The sequence below is a fragment of the Macrotis lagotis genome, chromosome X, assembly GCF_037893015.1.
Source record: "Macrotis lagotis isolate mMagLag1 chromosome X, bilby.v1.9.chrom.fasta, whole genome shotgun sequence".
In the NCBI taxonomy this organism is placed as follows: domain Eukaryota; kingdom Metazoa; phylum Chordata; class Mammalia; order Peramelemorphia; family Peramelidae; genus Macrotis; species Macrotis lagotis.
Genome location: NC_133666.1, coordinates 55,697,779 through 55,711,275, shown reverse-complemented (window position 1 = coordinate 55,711,275; position 13,497 = coordinate 55,697,779). Strand labels below are relative to the sequence as shown.

Below are 13,497 nucleotides of genomic sequence, written 5' to 3'. Positions count from 1 at the left end.
CTAGATGCTTCTCCTTCCAAATATGTCAATGATGTTTCTTTTTGAAGACAATGCAATAGATAGTAGGAAAAGCTCATTCAGTTGTGGACCCTTTTCCAGCCTTTATGGATCATCTTTTCTCCTTTCCAAAGGCCTGCCATTATCTGAACTAATTTTTTACTTTGTCTTTGCGATCCATAAATTTTAAAGACCAAACTTTGTTTTTAGCTCCTTTAGTCTGTGTGTTTTATTGTCATTTTAAGTAGTAGAATTTTGGCATTTGTGTACCCCAGCATCTTCGTCAGTTTATTCCTAGTGACTTTGTTAGGAGCCCTTTTGCAAAAAGTACGAAAGACTTAATGTTAAGTAGCAACTGAAACAAGTCTTTTAGCCAGAAGAATAGAAGGGCTGTGTTTTTTAAAATGTCTTTTTCTCTCCTCTCTCTATTATGAGGCTCAGCCAGGCATTTTTTTTCCTATTCATTTCACCTAGTGATGATAATGTGATGATGACATATATACAGAACTAAGAAACCTATCATGGAAATAATAAAGAGATTTTCCCAGTAAACATCTCAGTCAGTAGTTATAGTTCAGCTCACAAATTTCCCATAGAATAACAACTGAAAAATGAACTGTTGTTCAGTGATAGTTGAAATTAAAGATACCTACATCTGGGTGCTGATGATAGCCTCAATATTGCTATCTTTATTTGATGCCTACTAAAAAACAAATGGGATTTTTATTAATTTTGAAATGGGGAAATATATCCTTTAGGGGCAACTGGAAACTCAAATAATCAAAACCAATTAGAATACTCTGAAAGTATGTCTTAAGATCTAATCACTTCTTAGTTGTTTGGGTGGCTGTTGTCCTCTGCTATGAAAGAACATCAAAATAATATCTCTATGTGGGGGTCAAGGTACAGTGTGTCTGACTGATCAGATAAACTTGGAAGGCTTTAACACAGGTCAGGCACAAATTGTCTATTTGGAGCAGAGATATTTCTAAATTTGTACATCTCATGTTTTTGCTTTTTGAATTACTGTAATTCTGCTTTGCTAATCCAGTATACTGCCTTTTTGGATTTGGGCAGAGCATGTTGGGGAATTTTGTGCCAGCAATTTCCATGCTATAATTATTTCAATTTTATTTTCAAGAAAGCTATGAAAACTCTGCCCATTTTGTGGATGAGGAACCTAAGACAAGTAGAGCTTGAATGACTTGCTTAGGTCACACAGCCATTACTAAGTATGTGTGACTGGATTTGAACTCAGGTCTTGCTGGTCCCAGTCTAATGCTCTATACAGTGTGCCACCTAGCTTGGAAGGAAAACTGCACATGGTTACCATGAATTAAAGGCAGTTATGGACCTCATATAGCCCAAAGTAGCCCAGCAAGCAAACTTCCTTAGTGCGATTCTTAAGGTAAATACACAAATAAATGAATAAATGAATGAATGAATATATCTGTGTGCATATGTGTATCTGTGTGTGTGTGCAGAGAGAGAGAGTGTATGCAATTCACATAATATATCTATATATACATGTACATGTGTATATAGCATATGGGCACACACATACACAATATGTGTATGTATGTGTAGACACATACATCAATACATGTACAAATACAAACATATATATAAACATGTATGGCATATTAATTATGCTCTATATACACACATGCACATATAAATATGTATTCATTCATTCAATCATTCATTTATTTATTTGTATAATTATCATAAGAATCGCACTAAGGAGGTTTGCTTGCTGGGAGCCTTTGGGCTGTATGAGGTCCATGACTGCCTTTTTCTCATGGTAACCATGTGCAGTTTTCCTGCCAAGTGGCATACTGCATAGAGCATTAGACACGGGCCAGGAAGACCTGAGTTCCAATCCAACCGCTCATATTTACTAATGGCTGTGTGACCTAATCAAGTTATGTAAGCTCTGCTTCTTTTAGGTTCCTCAACCATAAAATGGGCAGAGTGTTCAGAGGTTTCTCCACTGTAAAATAGAAATAATATCAGTATCTACTTTCCAGAGTGGTTGTGAAGACCAAATGAGATATTTGTAAAGGTCTTAACATAGGTCCTGGCCCATGTAATCTATTATTTTTATTATTAGTTAACAATTCACAATCTCAGTTTCTAAAGAATTCTTGTTATTTCATTCCCTTAACACAAAAAATTGTTTAAAAAATTGACACTTATCTGACTTTAACATTTTTCTTTTCATGCTTGGATTATATTTTTATTATTCTGAAGAATCTTTTTTCCCCTTAAATTTTTCTTTGTCATGCCATTAATGTTCTTCAGTGAGGTGAAATAATAGATAAAACTCAGAACAGAGTTCTCATTGTTCTCACAGAAATCAGTATCTATTTCTCTGAAAAATTCTCCAGAACAAGTTAAAATGAATGACATTTGAGTCTCTGCTGTTTATTTTTTTCTTTTCTTTTTAATTATAATTTTATTTTTCCTTTTTTTTTGCAAGGCAATGGGGTTGAGTGATTGATTTGTCCAAGGCCACACAGCTAGGTAATTATTAAGTGCCTGAGGTCGGATTTGAACTCAGGTCCTCCTGACTCCAGGGCCAGTGCTCTATCCACTGTGCCACCTAGCCGCCCTAATTTTATTTTTCCAATTAAATGTAAAGCTAGTTTTCAGCATTCATTTCAACATTATTTATCTCTCCAATTCTATGAAAAGATAATTTTCGATATTCATTTTTGTAAGTTTTCTCTCTCCCATGATTCCATCTCCCTGCCCTATGGTAGCAAGTTATCTGATATAAATTCTAGAAGCATAAACATGATGCACATATTTCCATATCAGTCATGCTATGAAAAAAGAGTCAGAACATAAAGGGGAAAATCATTAGAAGGAAGAAATAAAAAACAAATTTAAAAAAGGTAAAAATAGTAAACTTTGATTTGCATTCAGATTCCATGGTTCTTTCTGTGGATGTGGATGGCATTTTCCATTGTAGTCTTTTAGAATTCTCTTTGATCACTGTATTGCTGAGAAGAGCTGAGTCTGTCATAGTTGATCATCACACAATCAGCATTCCTTTTTTGTAAGCTTTTGATTTTCATAATTTTTTACCTCCTTTCCTCCCCTTGACAGCAAGTAATCTGATGCAGGATCTACATGTACTATCATGTCTTAACATATTAGTTAAGTTGTAAAAGAAGAATCTGAACAAAAGGGAAAAAGTCATGAAAAAGAAAAAACATAAAACAATTCTATAAAATGAAAATACATTCAGAATACATTGTTTTTCTCTAGGTGTGGATGGCATTTTCCATTACAAATCTTTTACAATTGTCTTCACTCATTGAACTGCTGAGAGGAGCTAAGTCTATCATAATTGATCTTCACACAATATTGTTGTTAATGTGTACAATTTTCTTCCAGATCACAAAATATGCATAATGCTGTAGTTCTAAATTGCTCTCCAGAATGATTGGACCAGTTCACAACTTCACCAACAGTGCATTAGTGTTCCAGTTTTCCCACATCCCCTTCAGTGTTGGTCATTTTCCTTTTATGTCGCATTAGCTGATCTGATAAGTGTAAGGCAGTACCTCAAAGTTCTTTTAATTTTCAGTTCTCTAACTAATAGTGATTTAGAACACTTTTTATATGATGAGAGATAGTTTTAATTTCTTCATCTGAAAACTGCCTGTTTCCTCTCAGCAGTTCAGAGAGCTGGGAAAATTGTATTAGACCAACTATGGACTATATTATCCCCATCCACAGTAAGAAAAAACAAAACAAAACACACACACACACACACACCCCTCCAGAATCTGATGAACACTTTATAAAAATTATCTCTTATTTATCTCTTTCCTTTTAATCCAAATTCATCATACTGAAACTAATTGATACTAATCTGTAAACATGTTTATCAAAATATGTATGTTCAATGCTAACCCAACAGTTCACCTCTGAGGTAAGGGGCATAGGAAGGGAAGAGTGGAAGGAAATTTTGTAACTTGAAAATATGCATGTACAAATGGATGAAAATAAATAATTTTTGAAAAAATTCACATGTACAAAAATATTTATAGCAGCTCTTTTTGGAATAGCAAAGAATTGGCTGAACAAATTATGCCATATGAATTTGATGGAATACTAATATTCTATAAGAAATTATGAGTGGCCAGAATATAGAAAAGTATGAAAAGACTTTCATAATTTTTGCTGAGTGAAGTCAGCAGAACCAGGATTATATTGTACACATTCTAGCAACATGAAATGATCAACTATGATGGATGCATTTCCTCTTAGCACTTCATTGATCAAGGACAATCCTGATCCTTATTGAAAAACATGGGCAGCTAGGTTGCGCAGTGGTTAGAGCACCGGCCTTGGAGTCAGGAGTACCTGGGTTCAAATCCGGCCTCAGACACTAAGTAATTACCTAGCCATGTGGCCTTGGGCAAGCCACTTAACCCCATTGCCTTGCAAAATCTAAAAAAACCCAAAAAACCAAAAACACGTAATTCACATCCTGAGGGAAAAAATTGTGAAATCTTAATGCAGAACAAAGCATACCATGTTCTCTTTTGAAAACTTTTTTTAATGTTATTTCTTTCACTCTCCTTTTTCCCCTCTTAGTTCTAATTCTTCTTTCACAACAGGACTAATGCGGAAATATGTTAAATGTGATTCTACATTTGCAACCTTTATCAAATTGTTTGCTGTCAAACAAGTGAGGATGGTAGAAAAATGTAGAACTCAATAGCTGACAAAAGGATGAAGTCTGCTAACTATCCTTGCATGTAATTAGGAAAAATATTTGAAATTATTAAAAAATGGAAAGGAAAGAAATGCTCTAAAACATTACTGATTAGAGAAATGCAAATTAAAAGAATTCTGAGCTGCCATCTCAAACCTTTCAGATTGGCTATTATGATAAAAAATAAAAATTAAAATGCTGGAGTGGATGTGCACAAAACCTGGAACACTAAAACAAAAAAGAAGAAGAAAAAAAAAGGAACTGCCAGTTCATAGCCTTTGACCATTTACCAAATAGGGAATGACTTGTGTGGTAATAAATTTGACTCACTTCTCTATATTTTAGAAATGAGTCCTTTATCAGAAATGTTAGCTGTAAAAACTGTTTCCCAGCTATGTTCTTTCTAATCTTGGCTGCATTGGTTTTATTTGTGCAAAAATATTTTAATTTAAATTAATCAGAATTATCCATTTTGTCATTTATAATGTTCTCTAGCTCTTCTTTGGTCATAAAATCCTCCCCTCTCCATAGAACTGACAGACAAACTATTCCTTGTTCTTCTAATTGGCTTTTGGTATCACCTTTTATGTCTAAATGATCTACTCATTTTCATCTTATCTTAGCATAGGGTATAGAGTTGATGATTTTGAAAGAGATGGTAAACATGGTATCTTTCCACAACATCCCTCACTTTAATTCAAATGTGAAGATGCCCTGAAGTCATTTCTTTGATTTCATAGTCTTCTTTGACATTGAATGACTGTTTTTATAAAATAATTTTAGGTAATTTGATTGGTATGGCACTGAATAAGTAATTTAATTTTGGTCGAATTGCCATTTTTATTACATTAGCTTGGTCTATTCATGAGCAATTGATGGTTTTCCAATTGTTTAAATCTGACTTGATTTGTGTAAAAAGTGTTTTGTAATTGTATTCATATCATTTCTAGGTTTGTCTTGGCAGGTAGACTCACAGGTATTTAATGTTTCTTGCTGTTGGACTTTGTGTAGTAATACGTAGAAATGCTGATTTGTGTGGGTTTATTTTATATCCTAAATCTTTGCTAAAGTTGTTAGTTGATTTTCTAGCATTCTCTAAGTATATCATCATACCATTTGCAGAGAATAAGAGTTTTGTTTCCTCACTGCCTATTCTAATTCCTACAATTTCTGTTTCTTCTCTTACAGGTAAAGCTCACATTTATAATTCAGTATTGAATAATAGTGGTGATAGTGAGCATCCTTGTTTCTCCCCTGATCTTTTTGGGAATGCTTCTAAATTATTCCCATTGCATATAATGCTTGCTGATGGTTTTAGATAAATACTGCTAATCATTTAAGCAAAATGCGATTTATTCCTATGCTCTCTAATGTTTTAATAGAAATGGGTCCTGTATTTTGTCAAAAACTTTTTCAGCATTTATTGAGATAATCTCCGTTGTTTCTTAATTGACGGTTGTAAAAGTTGTCATCTAATTGTATTGTTTGTGATTTATCTGAGAAATCAGATTGAACTTTGAACTCATAGATGAATGAAACAAGGATTTGTTTCAATTGTAGTCAATCACTGCCAGATTTGTCATATTTGTTTTAATCTAATTCCTTTGAAATGATAATAAGGAATTATTTTTTCTTTGCATAATACTCTCCTGAAAATTGAGTGATTTTCATAGAGAAATTGGAATTTTTCTGAAAGCTTGATAAGAACAGTTAAAGAAATGTTGTCAATAACTTTAATTACTCTTACTGGACTTCAGTACTTTTTATCTGTTGGAAGTTTAGGGGTGCAGAGGCACAATTATGTTTGTAGGTCTCACTGGATACCCAGTTCACAGTGAGGTATTCTGTGCCCATTCAACTTCAAAGAGAGTTTGTAAATCATATATGAGCAAAGGCAATATATTTGCATTGCATGTGTCAGCATGCATGTGTCTGTATGAAAAATCATTCATTTGAACTTCTGCTCTATTGCAATCAAAATTAATCAGTTTGCTGTGATTCCAGTTCCAATTTTTTAGCTGGGAGCTACAGATTGTAAGTTTACTTGCTTAATCATTGGAAGCCAAATAGAGACCACCTTTATTTTTTCTTGTTATGATGACCAAGCCTTGCATGGTAGAGGTGACTCAGTTACATGGAAAGACCCCCAATTCGTTTTTGTAACTCTAGACCATTCTCTCTTTTTTCATTTATATTTATTTTATTTTGTACAGATCATGGTTTTTTTTTATACTTCACTAAAATATTCTTGTTTAAGAGTAAACATAATACCCCTCCCTAGACCTTCATGAGTAATAAAGAGGAAAAAATTTAAATTTAAATTTAAAAAAATAATGATAATAAGGGCAGCTTGGCACATTGGACAGAGCACCAGCCCAGGAGTCAGGAGCACACAAATCCGGCCCCAGACACCCAACAATCACCCAGATGTTCGACCCTGGGCAAGCCACCCCAACCCCACTGCCCTGTAAAAAAACAAAGACAAAACAAAATAAAATAAAATGATAGTAATAATAATAATAATAATAGTAGGGACAGCCAGGTGGCACAGCAGACAGAGCACTGGCCCTGAAGCCAGGAGCACCCAGATCTAAATCCGGGCTCAGACCCCCAATAATCACCCAGCTGTACAGACCGGGCAAGCCACCCAACCCCATCTGCCCCACAACCCCCCCCCCCAAATAACAACAACAAACAACAACAACAACAATAATAATAATAAATGTGGTTCCGTCTGTGATCCAACACCTCCAGCTCTGTCACGGGTGGATCACATTCTTTATGGTAAATCCATCACAAAGGCTACTTCTATATTTTTCCACCATTGCCATTGCTGATAGGGACTCCCTCCATTCAAACTTCCCCACTACCATATACTATATTTTCTCTCTCCTTTCATTCTGTCTCTCTTCTTAAATTTGCTGTAAGGTAGTTGAGTGGCTCAGCAGACAGATCCCCAGTCCTGGGGCCAAGAGGCCCAGAGCCCACCTACCACCCCTAAGGCCCAGAAACCACCTGGCCCTGAGATCCTGGACAGACCATCCAACCCCAGCCCCTTGAAAGAAGTAAAAAAGAAAATGTGTTATATCTGATCACTCTCCCCCATGGTCCACCCTCTCCTCCATCACTCACATCCCCCCTTTCCCCCCGTCCCCCTTCTCTCCTTCTTACTCTAGATGTCTATACCCCATTGAGTGTATATGCCATTTCCTCTCCTAGCCACCTCTGATGAGAGTGAAGGTTCCTTCATTCCCCCTCGCCTCCCCCCCTTCTATATCATTGCAATAGCTCATTGTAATAAAGAAAAAGCTTATTATATGAACTATCTTAGCCTATTCCACATCTCCGTTCTCTTACTCCCATCACATTTCCCTTTTAGCTATTGACTCCATTTTACACTATATCTTCAAATTCAGCTCTCTTCTATGCTTCATCTATAAAAGCTCCTTCTACCTGCTCTATTAAATAGAAGGTTCATATGAGTATTATCAGTATCATTTTTCTATGCAGGAATACATGTAGTTCATCATCATTAAGTACCTCATAATTTACCCTTCTCCTCCACTCTCTATGCTTCACCTGAGTCCTGTATTTGAAGATCAAACCTTCTGTTCAGCTCTGGCCATTCCAACAGGAACATTTGAAATTCCCCTGTAGACCATTCTCTCTTGTTCTACATGAACAGGTTATGTCCTACCATTATGACCATTTTGTGACTGCTCCAAGTGGAGCTCCCCCATGCCTTGCCCACCATGAGACTCCCCTGCTGACACCATTTCTACCTAATGCATCATTTTTTGACCCTTGAAGCAGGGTCTATCCACCAGTGGGATTCTGTATTTTGGGTATCCCTGGTAGAGTGTTCAGTTATCAAATCTGGTATCAAGTCTTATAAAATAATGCCCTGGAAGAATGGAGCATCTCAGATTGAGAGAAAGATCTGAGGTAGAGGACACCCTTTAATAAAGTACCAGTTGGCTCAGAGCTCTAACTCAATCTCTTTTATTGGAAAATTGGAAAATTTTAATCCCCACACTAACATGCCTAAAACTTAGTTAAAATTCATGAGAAGGAATGGGATGTCAGAGAAGGCTAGAAAGACTTGTATGAACTGATGCTGAGTGAGATGAGCAGAACCAGAAGAACATTGTTCACCTTAACAACAACATGGGAAGGGTGATGATCAACCTTGATGGATTCACTCATTCTATCAGTGCAACAATCAGGGACAATTACAGGGGATCTGTGATAGAGAATATCATTGGGATACAGAGAAAGAGATATGGAGTTTAAATGAAGACCAAAGATTATTTCCTTCAATTTAAAAAAATGTCTTATGTATTACATAATTTTATTATCTTTAATTTTTTCCTCAAGGTTATGCTTTATTTTTCTCTCAACACATTCAATTGATCAATGTATAGCATAGAAACAATGTAAAGATTATTAGATTGCCTTCTGTGGGGGGAGGGGGAGAGAAGGGAGGGTGGGAAAAATTGTAAAATTCAAAACCTTACAAAAATGAAAGGTAGAAACTATTATTATATATAATTTGAAAGCAAATAAGATATTTATATAATGAAAAAGGATTAGCAAGTTGCCTATAATAGATTTAAAGTTTCATGTGCAATTATCTTTTTTCAATATGGTATTATGGAAATGCTGATGTTATTCCATAAATTAAAAATAAAATAATTTTTTAAAAAAGCAATTCATGAACTGTCTTTATAGCAGAGTACCCATAAAAATACCTGAGGCCCATCATCTCAGTAAGGAAATATTCAATTATACAACAGGTTAGTTTATTTAGTCATAACTCATTCCACATGGTATGTTCCAGTGTATCTTGGCCAAATTGATTGTTAAGCAATATAATTAAATTTCAAAATGGTCAAAATAAACTATTTTGTTTTTACCAGGCAACTAGTTTACAAGTAAGTCTCTAGATCTCTTTGACTTGATCTGAAAAGTAATTTCCTGGGTGACCCCTGTTGTCTGCCCTGGAGTATGTAGGCTGTATTAAAGATAACAATTGTATTGAGTCTTTGTCTCAGAATAGGCTTCATCCTAGAAATCTCCACCTTCCTTGTCTATCAAAACTCCTTTAGGAGGAGTTAGAGAAAGGATAAGAGCACCATTTGGCTGCCTACCTGATGACAAATAAATGTGGTTTTTTGTTTGTGTTTTTAATTTTAGAAAGGTTTTATTTATATTGAGTTTTGCAATTTTTCCCCCAATCTTGCTTCCTTCAACCCACCACCCACAGAAGGCAGTGTGTTAGTCTTTACATTGTTTCTATAGTATGCATTGATCTAAGTTGAACATGATGAGAGAAAAATCATATCATTAAGGAAGAAATATATAGTATGTGATAGCAAAATTACATGATAAGATAATTTTTTAAAATTAAATTAAAAATACATAGAAAGTCTTTGCTCTTTGTTCAAACTCCACAATTCTTTCTCTGGATACAGATGGTATTCTCCATTGCATATATCCCAAAATTGTCCCTGATTGTTGCACTGATGGAACGATCAAGTCCATCAAGGGTGATCATCACCGGCATGTTGCTGTTAGGGTGTACAGTGTTTTTCTGGTTCTGCTCCTCTTGCTCAGCATCAGTTCTTGCAAATCCTTCCAGGCTTCCCTAAATTCCCATCCCCCCTGGTTTCTAATAGAACAATAGTGTTCCATCACATACATATACTACAGTTTGTTAAGTCATTCCCCAAATGATGGACATTCCCTCAGTTTCCATTTCTTTGCCACCACAAACGGGGCTGCTATGAATATTGTTGTACAAATGGTGTTTTTGCCCTTTTTCATCATCTCTTCAGGGTATAGACCCAGGAGTGGTATTGTTGGATCAAAGGGTGTGCACATTTTTGTTGTGTTTGGGCATAATTCCAAATTGCTTTCCAGAAAGGTTGAATGAGTTCACAGCTCCATCAACAATGTACTAGTGTTCCAGATTTCCCACATCCCTTCCTTTGTTGACCATTGTCCTTTCTGGTCATATTGGCTGGTCTGAGAGGTGTGAGGTGGTACCTTACAGATGTTTTAATTTGAATTTCTCTAATAATCAGCGATTTAGAGCAGTTTTTATATGACTATAGATCGCTTTGATTTCCTCATCTGTAGATTGCCTTTGCATATCCTTTGACTATTTGTCAATTGCAGAATGACTTTTTTTAAAAAAAATAATAATTTGACTCCGTTCTCTATTTTAGAGATGAGTCCTTTGTCAGAAACACTAGTCATAAAAATTGTTTCCCAAATTACATTTCTTTTAATCTTGGTTACAGTGATTTTGTCTGTGCAAAAGCTTTTTAATTTAATGTAATAAAAATTATCTAGTTTATTTTTTATTGTGTTCTCCATCTCTTTCTTGGTCATAAATTGCTTCCCTTTCCATAGATCTGACAGGTAAACTATTCCTTGTTCTCTTATTTTCTTATAATATTGTTTTTTATGTCTAGATCCTGTATCCATTTGGATCTTATCTTGGTACAGGGTGTGAGGTTTTGTTCTAATCTAAGTTTCTTCCAAACTGACTTCCAATTTTGCCAACAGTTTTTTTCAGAAAGATTTTTTTTCCCAATAGCTGGACTCTTTGGTTTTATCAAACAGCAGATTACTATAATTGTTTCCTGCTATTGCACCTAGTCTATTGCACTGGTCCACCACACTCTACTTCTTAGCCAATAGCAGACAGTTTTGATGACTGATGCTTTATAATTTTAAATCTGCTAGGGCTAAGCCACCTTCTTTTGCACTTTTTTCATTAAATCTCTGGAGATTCTCAAATTTTTATTTCTCTGTATGAATTTACTTACAATTTTTTTCTAATTCAAAGTAGTTTTTTGGAATTTTGATTGGTAGGGCACTAAACAAGTAGTTAATTTTGGTAGAATTGTCATTTTTATTATATTTACTTGGCCTATTCATGAGCAGTTATTTAAGTCTGATTTTATTTGTGTGAGAAGTGTTTTGTAATTGTTTTCAGAAAGTTTCTGAATCTGCCTTGACAGGTAGACTCCCAGGTATTTTATATTATTTGAAGTTACTTTGAATGGGATTTCTTTCTCTAGCTCTTTTGCTAAATCTTACTAGTCATATATAGAAATTTTGAGGATTTATGAGAGTTTATTTTATATCCTGAGACTGCTAAAGTTGCTAATTATTTCTAGTAGTTTTTTAGATGATTTTTTGGGATTCTCTAGGCATACCATCATTTCATCTGCAAAGAGTAAGAGTTTTGTCTCTTCTTCTCTACTTCTAATTCCTTCAATTTATTTTTCTTCTCTTATTGCTGAATCTAAGATTTCTAATATGACATTGAAAAGTAGTGGTGATAATGGGCATCCTTGTTTCACCTCTAATCTTATTGGGAATGCCTCTAGCCTATCCCCATTGTATTTAATGGTTGTTGATGGTTTCAGAGATACTGTTTATTATTTTAAGGAATAATCCATTTTACCCTACACTATCTAGTGTTTTACTAGGAATGGGTGCTGTATTTTGTCAAAAACATTTTCAGCATTCATTGATATATGATTTCTGATAGGTTTGCAATTGATATAATTAATTATACTGACAGTTTTCCTAATATTGAACCAACCCTGCATTCCTGGGATAAATCCTACTTGGTCATAATGTATTATCCTAGTGCTAGTGATAACTTGTAGTCATTTTGCTAAGATTTTATTTAAGATTTTTGCATCTATATTCATCAGGGAGATAGGTCTGTAATATTCTTTCTCTATTATAGCTCTTCCTGATTTAGGTATCAGCACCATATTGGTGTCATAGAAAGAGTTAGGTAGAGTTCTATCTTCCCCTGTTTTTCCAAAGAGTTTATATAAAATTGGAACCAATTGTTCCTTAAAAGTTTGCTACAATTCACTTGTGAATCCATCAGGCCCTGGAGATTTTTTCTTAGGGAGATAAATAATGGCTTGTTGAATTTCTTTTTCTGAGATAGGGTTATTTATGTATTTAATTTCCTCTTCATTTAACCTGGGCAACTTATATTTTTGTAAGTATTCATCCATTTCATTTAGATTATCAAATTTATTGACATAGATTTGTGCAAAATAACTAATTACTTCAATTTCCTCCTTGTTGGTGGTGAGTTTACCTTTTTCATTTATGATACTAGAAATTTTGTTTTCTTCTTTCTTTTTTTAATCAAATTGACCGGAAGTTTATCAATTTTATTGTTTTTTTTCATAAAACCAGTTCTTTGTTTTATTTATTAGCTCAATATTTTTCTTGCTTTCGATTTTACTAATTTCTCCTTTAATTTTTAGAATTTCTAATTTGGTATTTAACTGGGGTTTTTTTTAATTTGTTCTTTCTCTAATTTATTTAGTTGCATATTTAGTTCATTGATTTCCTCTTTCTCTAATTTATTCATATAAGCATTTAAAGATAGAATATATCCCCTGACAGCCACCTTGAGTGTATCTCAAAGGTATTGGTATGTTGTTTCATTATTGTCATTATCTAGGATAAAATAATTCTTTCTATAATTTGTTGTTTGATCCACTAATTCTTTACAATGAGGTTATTCAGTTTCCAATTAGTTTTTGGTCTATATCTCCCTGGCCCAATATCGCGTATGATTTTTATTGCACTATGATCTGAGAAAGATCTATTCACGGGGCGGCTAGGTGGCGCAGTGGATAGAGTACTGGCCTTGGAGTCAGGAGTACCTGAGTTCAAATCTGGCCTCAGACACTTAATAATTACCTAACTGTGTG

General features: G+C 34.6%; 1 long non-coding RNA gene across 1 annotated transcript in view; it reads left to right on the top strand.

Annotated features, from left to right (window-relative positions):
* The window catches only part of LOC141500542 (uncharacterized), a 457,510-nt gene that overhangs the window by 104,964 nt on the left and 339,049 nt on the right, over window positions 1-13,497 (top strand). The gene's annotated exons all lie outside the window — the stretch shown is intronic.